We start from the raw sequence: 22,355 nt of genomic DNA on the forward strand, positions 1-22,355 counted from the left end.
TGCCACCATCACTCCCTAATCCCCCGTAGCTCCCTCTCTGTAGCCCTCCGCAGGGAGTGATGATGTCAGAGCCGAGACGCGAAACAGTAATTGTTCTGCTGAGCTGTATTTTTATGTAAATAAAACCATTCTCTTACTGAGTATACTGAATATTTCATAGTCAAATGCAGATGGAGTAAGCTTTTAACATGACGACGAGAGGACGGGCTTGAAAAACATTACTTGAGACCTGTTGAGTTGTGCACAAAAGTAAATCAAGACAAAGATATTCTGTTCAAATTCTCCAGAATGAGTCACTCAAGGTACATTTTAATGCACTTTGAATCTTTGGTATAAATCATAACTGAACAGTTAAAGCTGAATGTGTCGTTTCTAAATGATAGTATAAATAGGCTTATATATCGAAATGTGAAAAGATTATGTTTAGTCACTTCCAAACAGTATTTATTTTCCAACACTGCAACACACTTCTTAGTGAAGCTCTGTACAAGTACACAATTGAGAAGGCTTGAAGGACACACAAACAACATGCCTGGAAACCCACTTCCTGCACGTCATGTGTAAAGGTTACTGTCATTCCGAAATGGATCACCTACGTGCACACAGGGTCATGATATAGCAAAGCCACAGCCTTCAATTCATGCGCGACCTTCCGCACAAACCTCAGCATGAAAACTACTTTGTCCTCCTGATACCAATAACTTCCCACTTCTTCTGTTGAATGGCTCAGTACAGCTTTGTTTATCTCAAGCCTGAATGTCATGGAATTAAACTTAGAACTCAACTAAGACTGGCGTCCGTGTCTTCTTCAAATCCAGATTGGCTAAATGCGAGTGTATTTGCAGGCTATAGATAGAAATAATGGAGAGTGCAATGTTTCTTTTGCATGTGTGAGTGAGCATTCCTGTGAAACTTGCAGAGAGATCTGGGAATGGGGATTAAACTGTGTAGCATCGGAGATCATAACACCATAATGGAGCATTTGGACCAGGTTATAAATTGTAACATAAATGTGATGGGGAGAGATTTTAGCTTCAAACCCCTTCGCATTGTGCAATTGACGCCTCTTTGCTTCATCTATTGTCGGGTAAACAATCTGTCTTCCTTCACCTCCACCTCACAAACAGCTCGATGTCAGTGTCAGAGAGTTGCTCTTCTTCTTCTCATCTCTTGATGCCAAGATTCACCATAGAAACCTATTGGTCAGCAGGTTAATTTTGTTTACATGGAGGTGCTTTGCATTGACCGTTTATAGTTGAATGTGGGCGTGAAGAGGGCAGACTTTGAGGCGGACTCACAAATGCACGTCTCCAGGTGGACTGTGGGTTATAAAGGGGAAATTGACAACAGGTTTTATAAATCTGAATATTTTGTAGCGTACATAGCTGTAGTTGTTGCCGAATAGTCTCGATATTTATATTTGAAGATTTGACATGTTCATATGGGCGAAGCTTTGATGAGAGGGCCGATGTGAGCGAGTGGGATGTATCGGTGGCATATTTTCAAAGTGTAGCCTGCTCTTCCTAGCTTGAGCAATCATTTTTTTATACTGGCAACAACAGACCAGCTACTGAGTGAAGTAAAAAGTAGGAAGTGGCATCTTTCCACAGTGCAAAGTCCTGATGATAACAGAAAGCCCATTCAACTTCCTTTTCTTTATTATTCTTTCAGTTGACTCTCACTCTTTGACTCATATATTGTTCCAGCTTTCTCTCAGCATCAGCCATCTCCATTGTTAATCATCATTCTTACCCATGAGCAATGTTCTATGCTGCACTGAGAAAGAAAGTACTTTTCTAAAGTTAAAAGTTGTTTTCTAAATGAGAAATGGGGCTCCTATGTCAGGTAGTGCTCTCCCCCCCTTGAACTTGCTGCCTACTGTTTTTAAAATAGGTTAGTAAAATGAAATATCCTGAACTAAATCGATACTCTAAATCGAATCGAGACCTTGTTAATCAGTATTGAATCTATTTTGGAAATCAGTGCAGATACCCAGTTCTTTAGAATTGACATATATATATATACGAACTGTTGAGAAAAGGTCGAATAGGTGTATTATTGTGATGCAAAGACAAATTTGAGGTTGGGGTTATCTGCTGGTGCAGGTAAATGCGAAAGTTAGGCGCACCAGTGTAACCAATGTAAAGGTTGGTCTGGAGCCTTGCTACACAGTACTACTACAGGGCAAGCCAATGGGTGAAGTTGCTTTCACATGACATCAGACCTGAGCAAAACAATTTTTTTCTGAACTACTCAAGAAAAATTCTCAACCAGGGTTCAAATTCTTTCAACTTTGACCTAGACCACTTAGTTCCTCTCACATGGATGATAAAATACATCTTAATTTCCTATACAATTATATGTTGCAGTAGCGTCAGCCACATCGCTTTGCGTCAAGTGCTGTGAACAGTTGAGGGAATCAAATCTGCCACATAATAGTCGTATGACTAGATAAATTAGCAACAATGGCAACTGCAATGTCAAGTCCAAATGGGAAAATTTGTCTGAGAGATATATAAATGGATTTATGAATGTGGAGTTATCTCTTCCTCTTTCAAGCTGGTCTGCGATGACAGCTCCTTGGAAGTCAGGAACAAGAATACAGAGGTTTCAGAGCAAGGTCATTATACTGAGTTGGAGGAATTGTAAGACTGTTGCCTTTGCAACCTGGGAAAAAAGACAACAGCAAAACCAAAGCAGCTCTAGGATCCAATCTTTGATGTGGTATTTGTGATATAATCAGTGATGAGGACTGACTGAGTGTGTCCATGCACGGCAGGCTCATATCTCCGTGCTGGTGCCCAGCACTGCAGGGCCATTAATAGATTTAATTAGTAACCATTAGCATAACATCCACAACAACACAACACAAACAAGTATGCTTCCCGTACAGCCTACCACTTTCTAGTCTCTGAGTTTGGGGAGGCATGATGGGTTCAAAATCAGGACAAGGTCCCAGCAAGGCACAAAAGGAGCTAAAACGGGTTTATTATTAAAGTCGTGAGGCACGTCAGGGCATACAGGACTGAATCGTGGATATTGATTCTCAGCCATGAACTCATTGGGCGACCCCAAGGATCAACACAAGGATTCATCAAGCCTAAAATCACATCAGTCAAGGCTGAGAGCTTCAGTATAGTTGCCCATTAAAAACTCTGTGTCCCTTTTTACTTATCTGAATCTTCCGCTTATCTACTTTTACTGCTTCTCTGGCCCCGTGGCCAATATCCAAATTGCTCAGCCGTAAGCCTAATGAGAAAAAGCTAAGTAATTGAAATGATTGTCGATTTATGCTAATTAATTTCCAAAAATTTCAAAAATTAAATTTAAACTGGCTATGGTCCATGTCAATAGATTTTTTTATGGATGAATGAGAATAAAATAACCATTTGTAAAAAGGCTGTGATGAAACGACAGATACTCAAAGTACAAATTTGCATTCAAACTGTATTAGCGGCTTATTAAGCTTTGCATGTAATGGGGACACAGACAAATAAATGAACAGAGGTCCTTGATGAGGACAAGGACACAATAATACGCTGGATGGCTCTGGGATGAAGGGAAGACCCTGCCAAGCAGTTTACAAATTCCCGCTGGGTGAACTTGTCTGTGCATTACTGGGTCCTGTCACCTTATTTGTCCCCGAGCACAACAGTGGCATTAATAAACCCCATTAGTATCCATTATCGTGACAACATCCACAAAATGTCCACAAACAAGTAAGCGTTCCCAGTGCCAGCTGGTGCTGAATGATGGGAGGAAGTTGGAAAGTCAGGCCCTTGCCCTGACAAAGCACAATTGGAATGAGCTAAATGAGCTTATTAATGCGATTACTAGAGGCTCACTTTGGGACAAGTAAAGAACAAGAATTAAGTGCTCCCAAACTTTGGTAAGATAGTGATATGCAGGTTGGCCAATGAGTTCAGCAGTTTAACGGGCTGGGCTGGATTCAGGAAGCATCGGTTTGGTTACAAAATGAAGGAGAAAAAAGAGAATATGAAGATAAAGGAAGATGTCAGCAAATCCTTATTAAGATTCAAGACTCACATAAACACGTAATGGTATGAGTAGTGAAGTCCTCTTGAGGTTGTCCCGAAGAACTTGTGTCAAAACTAAGGATTATAAAAAGTGATAAAAGTTTAAATTGTGCTCTTACTAAGGGCAAGAGTTTCTAAATAACAGTTTATCTCTAGGGTGTAAAAGTTATATTGACACTAAACGTCTGACCTATGCTACAAGTGTACAAGTGTGGGCAAACCAGTAACAATAATATCCATGTTAATAAGTTAATGTGTAGAACCAATAACAATTATAGCTGTGTTAAAAAGTTAATCTGTAATTAACTTTTCAGAAATTACATGGTTTGTTCTACCAAAAAAATGTTTAATATTAAATTATAATTTTTGGGAGAGAAAAATGTATTAATTAAGATAGGACAGTTAAACACAACCTATCTTGATGTGATTCTCCACAGTTGCCCACAGCTCAAGTAATAAACATAAACTTTCTCATCAGTGTGTCAAACACTCAGGAAAAGGAGGCTTTAAAAACGTGGCTCACTGATTTATAACAGCAGTTAGGCTCAATCTGAATTCAGTCTTTTGTAATTGATTCCAGTGTTTGTGATATAGCAAATGATCTGTGCTGTCCAACAAGAGAAACAATTCCAGATAATAAACATTTAAACCTCTACAGATATTATTGTATGCTTTCGGTAACTTTCAAATTATGTCTCACATCATGATGCTCCTAAAATCGCATTTCATGTGCCACTGATTGCAACAGAGGTTGATATGTTAAAGCCACCACATTAACCATAGTTCGACTTGACATCTGTGCTGTTATCCAGTGTCATTACTGTGGGAAGCTGCTCAACATTTCTTTATAACAATGTCAATGTCAAAGTTTATGCCATCCAAAGTTATGGAACGATATTAAAAAAGTTACAGATTTAAGCTTTATAATTTATCTCAAGCTGAATTAATCACTGGTGGTAGATGGAGGTCTGAAAGTAAAACGAGGAGTAGAAGAATTTTATTAGTCAGACACTATAAAGTGGTAAAAGATAATGGAAGCAGCGCTGGTTTAACTGTGTGTGACACTTAAATGCTGCAGAGCAGTGAAAGGAAACAATTCTGTTCAAACTCTATAACAATTAAAGTCCTTTGGCTACAAGTAATCAGATTACTACATATTGATTACTTCAAAATGGAAAGAAACAGAAAATCGGTAGAAATATCATTACATTAGAGTTACTGCAGTAACATTACAAATGATTGTCAATATCGCTCTGCCATAAAAGTACGATGGTAAAACCTTACAATTAATGGGATTTTCTTGAACAAAGACTAAGTACGAGTCTGTTGGACTATGAAGTCAAACAACACAGACAAGTTTTTAATTTAAGGGGTCTCGAAAATGTTTTTCTACTCGTCTGTGTGAAGCTGGCCCTAGACATCACAGGCATCCATCTACTGTTTTCTATTATGTTTGTACATCAAAATCCCACAAGATATAATTAGTAGGCACTTGAGCCCCACACACACACAAACACACACACACACACACACAGACACAAACAAACTTCAAATGTGAGGATGTCAACTTCAATTTACTGCAGAGGTATAACAGAAAGGTTTTCTTAGACGGATAAATTCTCCCTGTAATCCATTAGTGCTTATTAAAAATATCTCCGAGCCTCGCTGGTCCCAGTTCAGACCTGTTAATAACAGAGGAAACTGTCTACTGACTCGGACTTGTGCGTTCTCACACACAGCCCATCCGGACGATCTCTAGCTCAAGAGGAGGCTCCACTGAAGAGAAAACATGTTAGAAACAACAGTGCATGCTCCAATCAGGGCTGAGCTCTCAGCATGTGTCATCCTTTCAGAGAAGCTCTCTGCCGGTGTGTTGTTTTGTGTTTTTTTAGGGCTTCTGTGACCTCGCTTCTGTGGGGCCTGCTAGATTTACAAGCGTGCACCCACAGTCCTCGGGAGCCTGTAATGCTGAGGGAATAGTTTCCTCTGCGGCAGGAGGGCTGTAGAGGAGTGTGAGCAGAGCCGGGGAACAGCCCTCCTCATCCTCCTCCTCCTCCTGCTGCTCTCCTGTGTTTACACTTCTTGAAGACAAAAGTTTACACCCAAAGCTGCGGCAGCGGTGGTTCCACCTCAGCACAAACCTCCATCACACAAGCACACCTCTCCGTCTCGGTCTCAGCAGTGTGTGTGTGTGTGTGTGTGTGTGTGTGTGTGTGTGTGTGTGTGTGTGTGTCAGTAGCTGTGCAGATATCTTTGTGAGGTCCATTGTGAGCTTATAAACTACAGAGTGAGGAAATCCTCACTTTCTGACCCACATTTAATGGTCGTTATAAGGGTTAAGACTTGGTTTTGGGGGTTAGGTTTAGAATTGGGTTAGGGTTACACATTAAGTCTGGATGGTTAAGGTAAGGGTGAGATGTTTTGTCTTGATGGTTAAATCTAGGGTGAGGCATGTAGCTCTGATGGTTAAGGTTAGTTAAAGTTTAGTCATTAAGTCTGGATAGTTACAGGTTAGTTAAGGGGCTGGGGGATGCACCCTGTGTGTAAACCTTGTAGAGGACACCCGGGCTCCTCTGAACTTGTGACGCGGTTTATTGGTAAACAAACCAGTGGCACTGGGTGACAAACCGCACCACTGCACCAGAACACAAGTTCCCAGCGGCTGGGCGACCTGACACAGAATGGCGCCGGGAATGAAGGGAAAGTGAAAAGTCAGAAAGAGGGGAAAACGTCCATTGACGACGCGTCCGTGACGTGACAGCGGGTTGAGCTCAGGTCCGAACTGTTGCGCTCGCGCTGACGTTGAACACTTTTAAACAACATTCAAATCTTCTTTTCTTTTCCTCGTGTTGAACAACAGCGTCCGCACGTTGCGCAACGCGCCCGCTTCCCTCGCGACGCACGGAGAAAGTCCGTCCGACTTGGGAAACGAGCAGAAACCAAACTACGAGCGTGTGTGTCTGTGCGAGTCGCGGCTCTGTGTGCGTGTGTGTGTGTGTCTCCAGGTGACGAGGTGTGTGTGTGTGTGTGTATGAGGAAGAGAAAGTAACACTACCTGGGGCGAGCTCCACCTTTCGGGGCCGCACGGCTGCTTCTCTGCCCCCCGAGTCTCCAGGAGCCTCCGCGGGGTTTGTTCCAGGACCCGTCGGTGGAGTTTAAACAAAAAATACAATTCATAGAGCCAGCAGCAGCTCCGCCATACTGAATTAATCACGTGTCCCACAACCGCCTGTGTTTCCGTGGGGGGCGGGGTCTGCGAGGGCCTGCGGGGCGGGATGACTGACAGTTGAGGGGGAGACCCGGTGGTGTCAGCTTTTGTGCGTGCGTGTGTCTGTGTGTGTGTGCGTGCGTGTATGTGAGTGTGTGTGTGTAAGCCATAATCATCTAAGTAGACAGGTGATAATCTTCCTCTATGTCAGTGTTCTATCAAATATGATGGAGTTGTCCTGTGGAACAAACAACTTACAAACTAACTGCTGTTAAACATTTCACTTCCAATGAATATCAGCCCTTCTGTTATTATTATTCTCCTGTATTCATAGCTTGTATTCTTCCCTCTCTGTTTACTGTTATAATTATAATAATGATATATCGGAAGAGGAAAAATTAAGCTTTATTTATAAAGCACTTCTCAAAACAGGGGAAAGGCAATTTTATTTACTAAAGCATCCTTCATACCCAGAGGTAGATTCAAGGTGCTGATCACGGTTTCAAACAAAATTCAAGCAAAACAGAAGATGATAAAGAGTTTAAAAGTGATTTAAAAAGGTATATCAAAGAGTAGAATGGTAATGGTTAAAGAAAGACAAATTATAAGTTTAATAACATTTTAAAATAAGTCTGTAGGGACCAATAATACAAATGAAATGTTTGGATACAACTGAGTAAAACAATAATAGAATACAATGCAAGGATGGTATTATACAGCTTCGTTAAAGGCACTTGTGAATAAAAAAGTTTTCAACTTGGTTTTAAAAAGTGCAATGGACGGACCATAAGGGCAGTTGTTAACAAAACAAAGTTACAACGTGTAGTCGTTAAAAAGTAAATAAGAGCCACCATAACAATAATAAAATATTTTCCATTTTAAGCTTTGATTCAAAGGAGGGATATCTCCACGAGCAGGTTGTTCCAAAGCCTCAGAGCTCTTATTTCAATAAATTTTCAATTTTCCCTTTTACACTTAATTGAACCTTTATTGATTTGTATGTTTTGTGTTGTATAATTTAGCTATATTTAAGTGTGGTTTTCATATAAGCCATTACTGGTTTCCACCACCCACACATATTCAAAATTTCATGCAAGTATTTTGTAAGATACTCAGAGTCTCCCACGTTAAATGGATTTGTGGGGGTTTATGTGGTGTTTTATACAACTGTGGTAGTGAACAGGGAGTTATTGTGTTTTTATTGCCCATGTCATCACTTTAATATTCATTGCCAGTCTGCCACAGATGCTCAGTAATACATCGAATTCATCCAACATGCTCTACAGATGAGATCATCCTTTAATAGTCCCACTGCAGTGGAAATTACAGCAGCGAAGGGGATAACAAGACACATCAGTAAAAAAGTAATACATAAACCTGCAATATAAACAGAAGGAAATATAACACATTGCAACTATATACTGTGTAAACAAAGCATATACATTTGCAACAGGATTGCACAAAGACACAGACATTGCACAGATTCTTATTTTGCAGTTAAATGAAATGACTTTGTAGTGTAGTCCTAGAATATGGTCCATTGGACATTCTGTATAATACGTATGTATATCTAAAACTCAACAGTTATTTTAATATTGTAAAAATATTCAATACATTTTGAAAGATTGAAGGAAAAAACATGTTTTAAAGCCTCGGGAAATCTCAGTTTTCAAATCAGAATTTACTTTTAGACAATGAACAATGAGCTCCGGATAATCTCCTGAAATCTTCCAAATGTATAAGCTCAGTCTTCGTTACCTCTTTCTAAATAAACTTGTGATTTCCAGGAACCCCTTTCCAGGATGATTTTCCATGGCTGCACGTGTTTCAACTTGTTGGTTTTAATGCTTTGGTCCAATTGAGAAAAGTGAGACTTCTTCATGCTAATGCATCACTGTTGTTGAAGAAGAGAATGATCTGCCTCCTGGGAGAACCGCTCCTTTCAAATCTGATTTTATGAAGCATTTCACGCGAGAAATGTTTATAACAAATGCTCCAAGATATGATCACCACCAGCTTCTCATAAAACGTTTTAAAACGGTCAGATTCAGGAAACACTCCATAGCTAGAAAACTAAACCTGTTATACTTGCAACTGATGTGTGATCATGTGTGTGTGTGTGTGTTTGTGTGTGTGTGTGTGTGTGTGTGTGTGTGTGTGTGTGTTTGCGTGTCGGTCTGTGCTTGCAAAATCAAAATGCGGAAACGCAATGCTTTTGATTAGCCATATTTCTGCTGTCGTCTGCCACACATTACTTGTCTCGACAGGTAAGAAGAACACTTCCTTCAAAGCAAGAATAATGTTGGCGTCAGGTTGTCAGCACACAGAGGAATAAGAAGTAAAACTCAAACAAACTAACTGTTTAAATTCCTCTTCTTTCCAAACAGACCCATTACACAATATCCTGCTCGTTATGTAAAGCTGAATTATGGTAAACTGCAAATTGTCACTGGATTGAATCTCCTTTATGCATCTTTATAATAGTTAGAGTGGCTGTGATAAGCGGACCGCAGGAACACTCTGTGAACTCTGAGCATCATTGCAAGTGGGTATTATATCAACTGTGTTCTTCATCATATCTAATAACCAGTTTTGGAGTTAACATTATTAATTTGTGTCTTTCTAAGTGGAGGTATTATTAAAAAAAATTGAATTATCAATCTCATCTCCCCCAACTCTTAATAAATTGTTGTCACCACAGGAACAGTGGCAAACATCTTGCAGCTTTAACAAGTAGCAAAAACACTCTCACTGATGGAAACGTAAAAATGGCTTAATATCATTCAACACAAAAAGAAATGCTCTGCAGGAAAAAAAGTGAGTCTCCACATCTTCAAACACTGTTCATCTGCTCCTCATCCAACCAGTCAACATGGAGCTAATTAAAGGGAGTGGACAGCATTAAAGCAGAAATTGTGAGGCAGATCAGCATGTGAACAATGTATATAGTCAGGATAGTTCTCATGGAGAGAGAAAGCAGTGGTATTAGATAGGAGACACTTCCAAAATACGAATAGACAGAAAGAAATGTGATGAAATGTAGTTCTGTGGTCACTACGTCCTCATATCAACAGAATCCAGCTGTGCTCAGTACGAATCAGAGTCAATGATCCAAAGCTCCAATGTAAGTACGACACAAACTGAGACTTTATCATTATAAATCAAAATCAAATCAAATTTTACAAAGTTCATATTCACAAATAAACATCCTCTGTCTTAAGCCTCTCGACAAGGGCAAGGAAAATATTATTTAACATGGAAATAAACACAGAAACCTCAGGGGAGAGTCACAAGTGAGGGATCGTTCTTCTAGCTCTGACAGAAGTCACGTGAAACAGATTACGAGACAACAAAATAAACATGTAAACGTAGTCGATGACAATCCACGATGTCCCCACAAACACAGCACCAGTACAACCTGGACTGTGTAATCACAGGGTCTCTCCAGCGCTTTAAGAGCGGGGGACTCGTGTGAGAAGAGAGATGGAACAACTCAACCCTGCGGAGCTGCTTTCTTAAGAAAACACTGTCAGCGTAATAAGCATCCACTCAAACAGGCCAGTCTATAAGCATGTATAGAAAGCTGATTTGAACATAGAGCAGCTCGGCCTCGCTTTCCTGACAACATAATAAGTGTTCTCTGAAACTCGGCTGTGTCAAGTGGGATGCACCCAGAGTTTATCTTCTGCCCTCCATAGGAAATATATTTACAAAGCGAAAGGAAAAGAAAGATCAGCACAGTGGAAATAGACAGAAGACAGAATGTATTAGATACGTTACATTGTATTCGATACCAATGAAAATTTGTTCAACACAGTAGAGCAAATCTGTACAAAGGTATGACCCCACGTCCTTGACAATCTGTTAAGATCCACTTTCTATCTAAAGCTTGTTTGTTGAGCCGATTCGTGCCATTACATTAACAGGCAGTGAATTCTACCACATAATGGCTTCCTGAGCCAAGGGTGAGGAGGACAGAGCAAACGCTGCATGTTACAAGGCCAACACACAGAGACAACAACCATTCACAATCACATTCACATGTAGGGACAATCTAGAGTCCCCAGTTAACCCTAAACCCAATCTGTATGTTTCTGGACTGTGGGAAGAAGCTGGAGAAAATCCACACAAGCACAGAGAGAACATACAAACTCCACACACACAAAAATCTTACATGGATCTGAATGAAGGGGCAACACCGTTCTGACCTCTTTGAAGGAAATACGCAGTTCATATTTTCCTCTAGAGAAGGTTACACACACATTTACTGTGAGATAATTAATACAGAGGATAAGTTCTAATTTTCTGGGGTCACTAAATCATGAAAATAGTAAAAGTTCCTGCGACTGAAAGGAAAACAAACGTACCACATCACCATGTGGTAGATTTGTTTTATTAAGTGTTTTGTAAAGCAGCAGAATGTCACTTTCTGCTGCTTTACAAAATAATGAAATACAAGAGTGACTGTTATTTTTATTTATTTATTCCAAGAGTTTGACTGACAGGAAAATGTGGTAAGAGAGACCTGGTCCCACCTATGTTAACGCCCGTCTTGTGAGTTTTGTCAGGATGGCTGACACCTGTGAGGGCTTCAGAAAACACAGTGATACAAACATTCGTTGGAAAATGTTGCTCACTGAGACAAAAGGATTAAAGGATTAAACCTGACTGCCATGATAAGCCTGAGTTTAGAGACTCTGCAGCTGTGCTCTGTGGTTGGATGTTTTGTTTTAATTCCGCTGAGTGACGTGAATGTAAATGAGTCACAGTTTGGACTGTTTCAGTTTGTCATTTGGAAAATGTTGTGTCTCAGACACTTTGCTCTTCATGATAAGTCACCTGTCGACTGTGAGAACATCTCTGAAAATAGAGTCAGATGGTTCAATTTCTATAATCCACTACAGCCCTTTGCAGACATGACTTTAAGAACATTGGGTCCTGCTTGAGCTCATTCTGATATCCTGTGTTTGAGTTTTGACGAGCAGGCTGGCAGGAGAAGAAGGTCCGGAGGCTCTCACAAACAGCCCCTCCAGAGATTCTCTGGAGTTCAGTGCATGTCTGCAAGCAGCTGACATAAGATGTGATCAAAGACCAACGTCCCACACAAAGCTTTGCTCACTGAAACCTGCACAGAGCCAAGTTCAGGAATCCTCGGACAAATAGGATTTTGACGTGATGATCATCTTTATAAAATCACAGTTGTGAAAGCTGTACCCTCTCAGAGCTTTTATCATATTGTACCTGTGGTGTTGAACAAGTGGTCCTAAACACCATTTGACTTAGAGCCTCCTTGCACCACATAGAACAGCTAATCCACACAGAGACTGATATGAAATCTCTTCCAGGCAGACCAGGAACATTTTGCAAAGCCCATTGCTTTATTCTGGATTATGTCAAGAACGAAAATATGTGTTTTATATTTGTCATACCAATATTCTAATAAGCCTCAACTAATTCCCCTCAGCCAGCAAAAGCAGCTTGTACACCCAAACCCTGTCAGCAGCGCTCCAGGAGGGCCGCAGCATGCCTTTCAAAACACCTGCTTCATCAAGTCAAGATGCTTTGCCTCTAAAACACCACGGGTAATTCTGTTTGAGCTTCCGACCCATTCACGATCAGCAGGAAACACACACTGTATGGCTTCATTGTAATATTGCCTTGACAGCAGTGGATGGATTTCCTGTTTGCTATGACGGCGAAGATCAATGTTTCCCAAACCCACGAGAGCAGAGAATCCTCGGGAGAGGCCAGAATTATCTTTCAGGATATAAGCTTCTGTTGGCAGATTCGCGCCCTGTATAGGTTAATGCAATTCAGAGGAGTGGAGGCCAGTGCATGCAAATGTGCAACATGTGATAAAAAAGGAGAAATTGCTGGTTCTGCTATAAACTGCTGTGAGCGACAGGGTTTTTACGTGTAACCCTTCTGGAATAATCTAATAATTTTCCTCTTTTCCATTATCTTATTTAATTTCAAGATTTCAGCCGCCCACAGAAGAGGGGAAAAGGCTAACAGGGCGTGTGTTTGTGCATCCAGCTAACTTAATAAAGTCCCAGGGTTTTAGTTCTTTCTGCCCGGAACGCTCAGCGTGGCCAAGTGCTCCAGCTCAGAGACAACTTTCCTTCAGATTCCAGTGAATTTCTATCAAAGACGGTGAGAGGGCAAAGTTTCTGAACATAGACGAGCGCCGTGCACATTATGATGAGCATGACAGCACACTCACATGAAGTACCTAAAATAAAAGACAGAAGGATTTGGATGTCGTGTGCTTAGCTTTTAATTTACAGTGTGTGGTGCAGAGGGAAGTTAGAAAAAACCTTGTGTTCATCCCACCTGGTTTATCTGCAATGAAGATTTTGTAGTCAAGGTTTTCTCATAAAATAAAAATGAAAATGCTTAGATAATACAAAAATAACTAAACTTTACTGTGAAAAATTTAATTGACAAGCACTTTGACTTTTTAGTTTGTCTTTGTCCCATCCACTAACATGGATGGAGGATGACTTATATTGACTCAGCCCCAAGGAGGCGATGAAGATTATTTTGCTTCTCTTTTGGGGAGCAGTCATGTTGGCGAGCTTGATACACGCTCCATGCTTTAAGACAACAACAGTGGATGCAGAGATTTCAAGGATGCTTTTCAAATTCCAATACAACACAATTCTTGAGATATCCGCCAACATCTAATTGTCACCTGACATGTAACCAATCGATCAAATAAAATGAATCCACAATTTGGGGTGTTGGATGTGTAGCTTTTCCTCAGATGAAGCTTTAAAGAGGGGATAACCAACATTGAATAGCAACAGCTTGCTCTTCTGTATATCCATCCTCCACAGTTTAAGGTGCACTAAATAGATAAGTGGGATTAATAGTATCCAAGCCGCAAAGCACCAGCCAATCCTGTTAAACCAAGCTGGGCTCGGTGGCACCAGTTCAGATGTGTAGGGCTTCAGTGATCCCTCGTGGGTCCCCTGACACTGAGGATCCCTCAGGCGACTGTTATCACACCCGCCAGCATATAAGATATTCCCACTGTATGTTCCCATGCGTAGTTTTCTCCTCCTGTTCATCTCACTGGGATGACAATGGACAAGTTAACCACTTCTCTGATGTTGACTAAAAGCTCTGGAATATTGTCCCGTCCTACATACGGTCATTTTCTACAATCAATACGTTCGCATCTCGTTTAAAATCCTACCTTTTTAATTTCACTTTTAACTCAGCCTGACCTTGTCTTATAATTCAGTTAATTTATTTATTTTTGTATCTTATTTACTCTTATGTTGTACATTTACATCTATTGCATCTTTCTCTTGCACTGTTTTTAGCAATACTTGTATTGTTCTTTCTTTCCTGAACTTGTCTAGTACTTTGGTTTAACTCGTTTTCACAAAAGCACAGTTTATCTATGTAATGGTGTATTCAGTAATTAAGAGAATTAGCTCAGACTCATTTGAATCTGCACAGATGCACAATTTCTTTATATCTTAACAGAGTAGACAGTTCCCTTTATGCTCTCATCTCGATTCTTTATCAGATTTCTATCATTAGAAGAGATTCTGTAAGAGTTCAACAATTAGAAGATGAAATGTGTTATATCAGTGAAGTAGGGGGATATCTGTTTCAATCCCTTTTTCCTCAAAGAACGTTTTTCGCTCCAACACGTTTTCCTGCAGACTCACACTCTGAAACATGCAATATATTGTCTTTGTTTACTGTGTGTGTGTGTGTGCGTGTGCGTGTGTGTGTGTGCTCGTCCACACGGTGCTTCTCCTCGGGAGCTGAGAGAGCTGTGTGGAGAACGCTTTCAGGAGACTCAACGTCCCATGACTGTGTGACAAATAGAACACAACTCTTTATCAGCTGACAACACCATCGCATTAGCACACAGAGAGAGAGCTTGATGGATGACAGCGAGGCGGTGAAGGAACTTTCACCACAGCACAATCTCCACACCAGATGTGAGCGGCATTACTATGGTAACAGTGGATTATCGTGTGTTACGTAACCGGGGCTGTACACTTAAACCCACCGGATAAAGAATCACATTGTGCAGGTTTGGTCGCTGGCTCATACAGTACAGAGGCGGGTTCACCGACGTGTGATTTAAATGACAGACGCAGCTATTGAGCCTCCGCCGGTTTGTGCAATTTGCGAATGTTACATTAATAAATATATAAACAGATCCCTAAAAACGAAACAACATGGAGCACAGTGAAAACCATGGCACTAACCCTGGAACACTGCAGCTGTGATTACACCGTTTCATGAATAAATGACGCTCTGACACTCGGGAGATATGAATGATGGAAAGTAGAAAAATATTTTTGTGCGAAATGGAACTAAGGCAATAACTCCAACATCCTGTTTGGAGTCGTTCTCCAGCATGTATAATGCATCCGTGTGGTGAGAATAGCACTCAACTGCTCAAATCAAATCAGAAGGCATTTTCTTTCTAATCACTTAGTAGCTGAGCTTTCGTATGTATGATGTCTGAGATCTAAACAACTGTAACAAACATGTATACTCAGAGGGTTCTGTTAATACGATGATAATTTCACACACAAAACCCTGCAGCGTTTCCCACTGTGACGGTAAATGTGTCTGATTGTCTCAGGAGGTGACCTTTGGAAATGCACTCAGAGCCTCTCGAGCTATTTAGACCCAAGCTTGTTTCACCTCATCTGCTAATTGCACAAGTGGCTTAATCAAACCTACAACACCATGTCCTGCACACAGGAATCAGGTGAGAACAGGGCCGGATATACTGAGTATTGTGGATGGAATATAGGGAAAGTACAGTTAGGTTTTTTAATGTTTACCGTGGTACTGCATGGATGCCTGTTTGCACCTTATCGTGACCGAGGGAAAACAATGCAAAAGGACTAATAAATCCATCGCCTTGTCTATAAAACATGTTTTAGTGCGTGTTCACCTCAACACACAGAAGCATCCAAACAGGGAATTTCATCAGTCAACAGTGAAATCCACCATGGGCAAGATAACCTCTCACTTCTAATTACAACGCTCCCCAGTGGAATCTTAACCAGTTTATTTCTTTCTCGTCCAGTGGAAACACTTTTTAATGCAGAGCCGCGTGAAACACTTTGATTGTGCTTCCAAATTAAAGAAAGCAATTAAGCGTAGAACTGGGTGGTGAAACCCCAACAGGAAGTTTTATCTGAGCAATCTACATGTCAGCTCATAGCTCAACCTGCAGAGGAGTCGATCACTAAATGTACCAGAGTTCCTCCGGCGGGGTACATGAGGGTTTCTACCACATTTCTTCACAGTCCATCTGAGTTTTTGGCCGGTTTTGGTAAAATATTGAAAATGACATCCCGTCTTGTGAATGAACCCGACGTCATATCAGGATAACAACACTTGACTCTGTCTCACATATGCGACAGCAGAGGCAGTGAATGGCATATGAGTCATCCGGTGAGTCATGGATTTGATTGGCAGCACTTAAATAAAAACTCTCCAAGCACCAAGTCCAGTTTTTATTCACTTGTTCCACGGACCATTTCTGACATTTTTGGCCTTTATTGCATAGTGAATGAAAAAGAAAAACAAACACACACACACGCAGAGAGAAAGAGAGAGAGAGAGAGAGAGAGAGAGAGAGAGGTCATCAGATTTTATTTCATGGTCTGATGGGGCTGATGAGTGTTAATGTTGTTTCAAGAATCCACAAAAATGTTGTAGATCATAGATTGTATATAAAGACGGACGACATGACAGCTCACCAAAAGTGACTATAAACCATCTTGATCGCCCCCTGGCAGCTGGCTACAGACATAGCTCATAAACCCCACCTCCTCCATGTTAGTGTATGGTACATGGACAAAACTAAACAGTCTAAATGCAAATCACACTGGCATACATCAAAATAAGTTAACAGTAAGTTCCTGATTGACCTCTGAGACAGACTGGCAATTGGTCAAGAGTCAAAATTGGATATATGTAGATAACATCCACATATAAAACCGGGTTTTCTATACAACACTGCTCTATAGAAGCCACTAAATTTGGTTTATTGATCCTGAAAGTACCTGGGTGTTTGTTTTGAGTGAGGCGACTGCAGCACAGGTTCTCCTCAGCGGGGTCAGCGAGCCCCGGAGGAGAATGGCGGACTGCATCCTGTCATGATGGGGCTTCTGCTAATTGTTTCCTGGAGACCAGTGGCACATCAGACAGCCAGATCCAATTAGGATTACTCAAACAATCCCCAACCTGCAAGTTGTGTAAGCCCCCCTTCTGTGAGCAGAGGCACACAATGACTCTGCAGCCATCTTGTCAGAAATGTTCATTTACTCTCTCACCAATGACACGTCCTGTCACATAACAGACATTTGATTGTATGAAAGGTTGATGATACTCTGCTGAGGAGAAAAATTATATCTTATCCCTTTGGTCGTAGTTGAGGCAAAGCTATAAAGTCAAACTCTCATAACAACTACATTTTTCTATTCTGCTTTAAAAAAAAAATTGGGCTGTTTACAACATCTTGTTTCTATCTAGTCTCCTTCAGCCTCCCTCACAAATGATGTCTGTCTCCCAGTGTGCAACATACAGCAGAGGCAGAGTTAAAATCTTCACAAAAGGCCTCCAATGCAGAAACCAAAATCTGACTATTTTACACCTGAACATGAAGTGTTACGTCTCCAAACTGGCTCTTACAGTCCGAAAGCAGAGCTGCATGCCAGCTGCTGTATGCCATCCTGCCACATGTCCTCTTGAAGTGCTGCAGTCAACCAGCTGCATGAGGAAAGAGACAAAACGGACAGGAGCGGGATGCCAAATGGCACGATCCCGCCATGTCGGTACGCTAACAATAAAATGTAATCGATGTCTGAAAGAGCAACAGTGTTATGGGCGATGCTGCATTACATGTCTGACTAGAATTTTCCCCTAAAGGGCCGTGAGGATTATTAGCCAAGGCACACGTGCATCTGGTGAGTGCGAGAGACTGGCATGTGCAGAGGAAATAGCAGTAGGCACAGCGGTCTCCACAACACAACAGGACCCCTCTTTTCAATTTCCTGCTCGGGTTTCCATTCCTGCTTTATTTCGTGCGGGGACCTGTAAAGTGGGATTCGCAAAGGAAGAATGCAACATTTAGTAGATACGGCACCGCAGAGCACAAAACAAGGAAATTGATTCTGTCAAAGGCAATATTTGTGATAATGATCTCAATAAAAAAAACCATAGGGTGATTTCAAGCGGATTTAGCAGGATTCCCTCCGGAGACAGTCCTCCTTACACAGCAGTGGTCTCTAACTGGCTTTAAAAACGAGTGCTCTTCACTTCATGCTTTATACGAGCATGTTACCTGATGTGCGCCTGATTTCATTACTCAAACCGAAGCTTGTCTTTAGAAGTCTGACATCAGCCCTGAGTTAAGCAGTGTTGACGTATGTAGTTTTTCCAGTTTGATTTATTAGCCGAGTCACATCTGGGTGGCAGATGTCTTTACATCCTCGGCCTGTGTTTTCATAAGCTGTAACTAATGAGTTGTATCCATACTGTCAGAGAGGCCTTCATCGGAGCTAACACGCCCCAGTAATTATGTATAAATACACATGACCGATACTTGTCTTTAAGACCAATGTCAATATCACATGAGTCAACGAAGTAAATGAGCCAAAATGCATTTTAATGCATCATTAAAAACATTTTAGTATGGCTCTTTTGATTTGGTTTTTAATGAGCCTTACACGTAAACACTCAAAATAAGACGCAAAAACAAAACAAAACAAAATTGCAATGAGGAAATGTAGTGATTAGGACATTTTAAATTTGAACTAGACTCAGTAAAGTACATCCCAAGGACCAACGGTCCCCTTATGAAACATCATTTAAATTGACTAGACCCAGATTTTTATTTGGATCGGTTGCAAATTGCAAACAGGCCCATGTTTTTTATTACCAAGATCCAAGAGTTATCGAAAATATCGAAAAAGTTCCCCATCTCAAAATGTTAAAGAAAGTGAAAAATGTCCCCCATCTGCCTCCGCACCTAAATTGAATGTGCATCTCTACCCAGAACCACTGTTACATGAATAACATACAGGAGGGGGATGCATCAAGATAGAGAACTGGTGGTGCTAATTTTCCAGTGAATTTACCAGTAAGTCTCCTCAGACTTCCATGACAATCTGATATTCCCATGTATTCTTAGTGACGTCAGTGGAGTCGAGGCTTTGGTGGTAATTTAAATCACATGTTCTGTTTGTGTCATGAAGACACTGTATGAGTCTGTTTCCATTTTAATGATTGTTGTTGTTTTTTGTATCCTCCATCAGCCAAGTATATTAACTTTCTGTCATATATTGTTTTTTCTTTTGCTTGAAATTTCATGAACTTCGACTTCATTTTTAGGGACACATTGAAAATGCACATAAAAATATGTGGATGGAGAATAATGTTCCAGCAGCAACGCTTTGTTCTTCTGGGGCACTGTGTTTATTATGTGTGTGTGTGTGTTTGTGTGTGCGTGAGAGAGAGAGAGAGAGAGAGAGAGAGAGAGAGAGAGCGAGAGCGAGAGCGAGAGCGAGAGAGAGAGAGAGAGAGAGAGAGAGAGAGAGAGAGAGAGCATGCTTCATTAATTTGACTTGTAAAAGTAACACACAGCAACATGTTCACCAACCTGGATTACCACATCTGAAGTTGCCACGGGAAGCAGACACAACAACACCCGACAATTTATTAGTCTAACTGGTCACAGATGTTATATTTGAGAATAGCTTTGGAAGTTTTGTTAGAGCCTTACATTTTCCAATGCCGCGACCGGAGCCACAGTGACACCTTGGCACCCTGCCGTTAAAACATGCATATGGTTTTCTTAAATGCAAAATTCTATCGCTAAGCTAAAGACCTATTGCTTTTTATGTGATGAATAGCAAGTTAGAATTGTCTATAGTGATGCTAATTCATGATTCTGATAATTCTGCTGCTGCATTTTCACAATAATTACCCTGACACTTGGTATAACCCTCAGATCTATGCAGCAGAAGGTGCTGGCGTCAGCAACCTCGGCTCAGCTGGAAACAGTCTTAAAGTATCACATTGCCATTATTGGAATGAAAATATTCCCGCTTCATTTTTGGCAGGCTCCAATTCCAGGGTCTCACCCCACACAATTTTTTTATAACGTTTTCCTGATCTAGTGTTTCGACGAGGAAGTGCTCAGCCTCATTCCTGGAAAAGAGTGGCGAACATTCCCACTTTTCTACCAACAATGCCTTTTCAGAAGTGTAACTTAAACACTTGTGTGTTAGACGAGATCGCCACATCCGATATAATCAAGATCTAGATTCAACGTGTAAGTCACAGCCACAATGTACAGGTATGAAAACCAATCACAACATTGGAAAGCAAAGTGCAAACTATATTATTTTTCCCGACTTTGAGAAAGTCTCGTCAAGACCGTGCTAACTGTTCCGTATTGCGGCCATAAAAGCCGAGGGCCTGCTGGGGAGTGGAGATGGCGTGCAGCAGGTTGTAATCACCATCACTCTGCCTCCATGACACTTTGGGGAGACCTCCACCCAGCAAGTATTTGATTAAAGCAACAGCAGAGCATCGAGTCTCGTTTTTTGTGCCAACGTCCCACATGGCATGTCGAGATGTGTAGTGTGTTACTTATGTGTGTGTCTGTGCAAATCACGTTGTCATGGACACGGATGAAGGAGATGAGAGTGTCGAGGGGGCCGAAGGCGTAATGTGAAATCTACTTTGACTTAGGAAGAAAACCAAATGTGATGTAAATTAGTTGTTTTCATGAAGAGGTTAGTTTTATGTGATTTATATACTATGCTCAAATATACTGATAAATATATATAATACACTACAACTAGTTTAAACTATTCTCTTGAAATGTTATTGGAACATTATTGTTAGACTCCCCCACCCAGACCAGCCCCATCAACACAAACAAGTTTTCCATCAGCTTGAAGGGATTTCATATACATTTTTTTGTCTCTGGCCTTCTCAGCTCCAAACTTAAATAGTTGTCTCAACTTCTACCGCAAGCGAGGTGACGGTATGACAACGATATTTTGCTTTCACATGACATCAGCCCAGAGCGAGAAGCGCTTGCATCCCAGCACGTGGGGATGTGGGCTGGTGCGTTATCAAAGTGGACTGATTCTATTTGTGTAGCCCATATTCACAAATTATAATTTGCCTCATTGGGCTTAACAAGGTGCGACATCCTCTGTCCTTAACCCTCAATAAGAGAGAGTCACATGTGAGAAAAGAGAAAAAAATGGAGATGTGTATCGATGCTTAAAGTATTTCTGCAAATACAAATGTCTGACAAAGATGAAGGGAGCAGTAATGACAGTTGTATTGATGGAGGTATTGCCAACAATAGTATTATATGCGAGTAGGCATATTACAGCAATTTAGTGGTATTCCTAATGGATGTAAAGGTATAGAGAATAAAAACGCACTCCCTCTGTGTGTGTTGTGATCCGAGCTCCTTTCTTTCTCGATTTGGCAACAAGGCTCAGAGCACACGTCATGTTAGCGGACACATAAATGTACCCACATGCTGATAGTGACGCTTTGGCTTCTCTCCTTATTTATATAATTGAATTCAAGTGAATACTGGATCAAGTTATATCTGAGGATTATGTCACAGCTCCTCAGTTACAACAGTTTCTTAAAGGAGTGTGTTTATCCCAAAGATCAGCAGCTCCTCATGTGCAAGTCATCAAATTTATAAGTCAAAATAATCAATTTACTATTCATAAGTTTACTATTCAACGTGACCTAAAAACATTTAATGAAAACTAAAAGCTGATATGTTTTTCCTCCAGTTGGACTCAAACTTCATCTGGGCTGAATCGGGGATTTTCCGATATTGAACCGACCCCTTGTTGATCAGAGCTGCTGAGGAGCAAGCAGGGGAGAGAACGCACAACAGACCCCCACTGCGAGTTAATGCGCACATCCTGTTGTGAAAGTGCGTTGCCCAGGAGACCGGACATGCAGGTTTCCTAGCAGGTGTGTAGAGAAGTTGCGTATAGCTTCCCTGATAACGCCTCAGTCAAGGGTTAGGGTTATGTGTGTGGATGATGTTATTGAGTGGGAAAGAC

At 41.0% G+C, this 22,355-nt stretch overlaps 1 protein-coding gene across 2 annotated transcripts in view; it reads right to left on the minus strand.

The window, feature by feature from the left end:
* Positions 1-7,254, minus strand: part of hdac4 (histone deacetylase 4) — a 115,355-nt gene extending 108,101 nt beyond the window's left edge. For both annotated transcript variants that reach the window (XM_053439046.1, XM_053439045.1), the window contains exon 1: positions 7,093-7,254. The gene's annotated coding sequence lies outside the window, so the exon portion shown is untranslated. The remainder of the gene's footprint in view (positions 1-7,092) is intronic.
* Positions 7,255-22,355: the final 15,101 nt, after the last annotated feature.

The sequence above is a fragment of the Pleuronectes platessa genome, chromosome 14 (assembly GCF_947347685.1).
Source record: "Pleuronectes platessa chromosome 14, fPlePla1.1, whole genome shotgun sequence".
Classification (NCBI taxonomy): domain Eukaryota; kingdom Metazoa; phylum Chordata; class Actinopteri; order Pleuronectiformes; family Pleuronectidae; genus Pleuronectes; species Pleuronectes platessa.